This window comes from Schistocerca americana, chromosome 1 (genome assembly GCF_021461395.2).
Source record: "Schistocerca americana isolate TAMUIC-IGC-003095 chromosome 1, iqSchAmer2.1, whole genome shotgun sequence".
NCBI lineage: Eukaryota > Metazoa > Arthropoda > Insecta > Orthoptera > Acrididae > Schistocerca > Schistocerca americana.
The window spans coordinates 455,448,135-455,451,139 of NC_060119.1; the positions used below are offsets into that span (position 1 = coordinate 455,448,135).

The window sequence follows — 3,005 nt, forward strand, 5'->3', positions numbered from 1 at the left end:
GTCAGGGTCCACATCTGCCCCTGGAAATGTCTTACAATTTAAAACCTGGTTCCTAAATCTCTGTCTTATCATTATATAATCTATCTGAAACCTGTCAGTATCTTCAGGCTTCTTCCATCTATAAAGTCTTCTTTTATGATTCTTGAACCAAGTGCTAGCTATGATTAAGTTATGCTCTGTGCAAAATTCTACCAGGTGGCTTCCTCTTTCGTTTCTTACCCCCAATCCATATTCACCTACTACGTTTCCTTCTCTCCCTTTTCCCACTGACGAATTCCAGCCATACATGACTATTAAATTTTCGTCTCCCTTCACTATCTGAATAATTTCTTTTATTTCATCATACATTTCTTCAATTTCTTCGTCATCTGCAGAGCTAGTTGGCATATAAACTTATACTACTGTGGTAGGCGTGGGCTTCGTATCTATCTTGGTCACAATAATGCGTTCACTATGCTGGTTGTAGTAACTTACTTGCATTTGTATTTTCCTATTCATAATTAAACCTACTCCTGCATTACCCCTATTTGATTTTGTGTTTATAACCCTGTAGTCACCTGACCAGAAGTCTTGTTCCTCCTGCCAACGAACTTCACTAAATCTCACTATATCTAACTTTAACCTATCCATTTCCCTTTTTAAATGTTCTAACCTACCTGCCCGATTAAGGGATCTGACATGCCACGCTCCGATCCCTAGAACGCTAGTTTTCTTTCTCCTGATAACGACATCCTCTTGAGTAGTCTCCGCCCGGAGATGCGAATGGGGGACTATTTTACCTCTGGAATATTTTACCCTAGAGAACGCCATCATCGTTTAACCATACAGTAAAGCTGCATGCCCTCGGGAAAAATTACGGCTGTAGTTTCACCTTGCTTTCAGCCGTTCGCAGAACCAGCACAGCAAGATCGTTTTGGTTAGTGTTACAAGGCCAGTTCAGTCAATCATCCAGACTGTTGCCCTGCAACTACTGAAAAGACTGCTGCCCCTCTTCAGGAACCACACGTTTGTCTGGCCTCTCAACAGATACCCCTCCGTTGTGGTTGCACCTTCGGTACGGCTATCTTTACGGCTGAGGCACGCAAGCCTCCCCACCAACGGCACAGTCCACGGTTCGTGGGGGTGGGGGGGTTTTAAAAATGTGGAACGCTTCACGATTTTGCGTGTAATCCTTGCGCAGGGGCCATGCTAATCTTCTCTGTATCGTTCCAATTTTAGTATATGTACTGCTGAAGCAAGTACAGCAGCTAGGTATGAACGTGAATAACTTGCGACCACGGCAGGCAGCTTTTCGGTAATGGCCTACTCTATTCTAATCAGTCCGACAGAATAACGTTTGTTAAAACTCCGAAAAGGACATGTCTATTTTTATGGTTAACTTTATTCATACATTTTCACATACAAGACACATCACAAATTACGTGCATAGCAATGCTACTAACAAAAATTAACAGATAGAAACACAACACAGAAAAAAAGCTCAGAACTATGGAACATTTTGGTCTCAGCTGACCACTGTTGCCGCTTCCACTTCTGAAGAAAGACATTCTTGGTCGTCGATTTCCTTCGTACGAAGAGGTACGCGCCTGGGGTCAATCATGAAAACATTTTTCCATGAAGGCACTGACCATCTTGTCTCACAGTGGAGTAAATGTGTCAACAGTTACCGTGATTACTTTTGAAATAATAAACAGTTTACTTATCTTTAGAGTTCCCTACCTCAGTCGGTAGAAACGGGAATACTATAGGGAAGCTCTATTGTCTGTCTGTCGATCCACCTGTCTGTCCGACGTTACAAACCTCTTTTCTCTGGAATGGATAGACGTATCAAGATGAAACTTAAGTCACATGTTAAGCTGCTGTAAGAAATTGAAGCTTCCAAGCCAGTACACGGCCATTTATGTCATACATTGATATTGTCATTCTCAATCATCAAAATCTTTAGGATACTTCCCGTTGATCTAGAATCAAGAAGGAACTTTCACACTACAGCTACAGGAAAACTACCGAAAATTAATAATTTGTAATTACAGTTTGTCCCATCTGTCTGGTGGTCTTCCTCTAGGCCTCCGTCCCACTTGGAGAAGACTTCTGAAAGCCTACCTGAATCCACGACTCTAAGAGGCCACATCATCTAATGATTGAATTGGCTGATGATGATGATGAATTACAGTTTCTTCATTTGTTACCTACGTATCTGCCTCTCCGTTTTCCCTGTAAAGACAACTCCTTCTCAGGAATAGGTTGACGTTTCTGGTTGAAATTTATGTAGCATCATAAGGTCTATAGTCCCTTGGCGGAACAACAAATGTAAGCTTCTAAGTCAGTGTACTCGAAAGATACGGCCATTTATGTCACATACTTTTGTAGTTGTAAACTCACTATTGAAAACCTGTAGGGTACTTTCCGTTGACCCAGTATAATGAAATTTGGCAGGAAGCAAGGTTAAAGAGCACATGTAAAGGAAAAAATGTGAAAACTGTTAATGTTACCAGTATCGAACGAAAAAAACTATTTTTATCGTTTGTTATTCAACTCTCTGTCTCCCTTTCTGTTAAGACGTCCTCTTAACTTATCAAGTAAGACACACACTAGAGGTTAACGTCCCTTGACGGTGTAAAAGATGTAACCTGATATGTCGATCTAATCAAAAGCTATGGTGTTTTATATCATATGTTTGGATACTCGAAAACTAGCTCATCGAAACCTGTGGGGTACTTGTCATTGACTAAAAATCATGAAACTCAACAGGAAGGAAGCGGAAAATTGTTAATTTGTAGTTATATCACATGAAACAATATTTTTTTATCATTTGTTGTACGATGGTTTCTGTTATGACTCCTTTTTCTTAGGAATGTGTAGACAAATACCTTGCCTGTATCGACACTAATACCAGGCAAAAACTGTCGATATCCTCTTTGCCTAGAATGGGTCTCTCCAAAACGGAGAACGGCTGGAGCATTATGGTCAGGGACCTCCAGCCAGCTCTGGATTTTGCCAATCGA

The 3,005-nt window shown here is 40.9% G+C and overlaps 1 non-coding gene across 1 annotated transcript; it reads right to left on the minus strand.

The window, feature by feature from the left end:
• Positions 1–1,135: 1,135 nt before the first annotated feature.
• LOC124554796 lies at positions 1,136–1,242 on the minus strand. The gene has a single exon (XR_006968453.1). It is a non-coding gene; the product is annotated as a U6 spliceosomal RNA (small nuclear RNA).
• Positions 1,243–3,005: the final 1,763 nt, after the last annotated feature.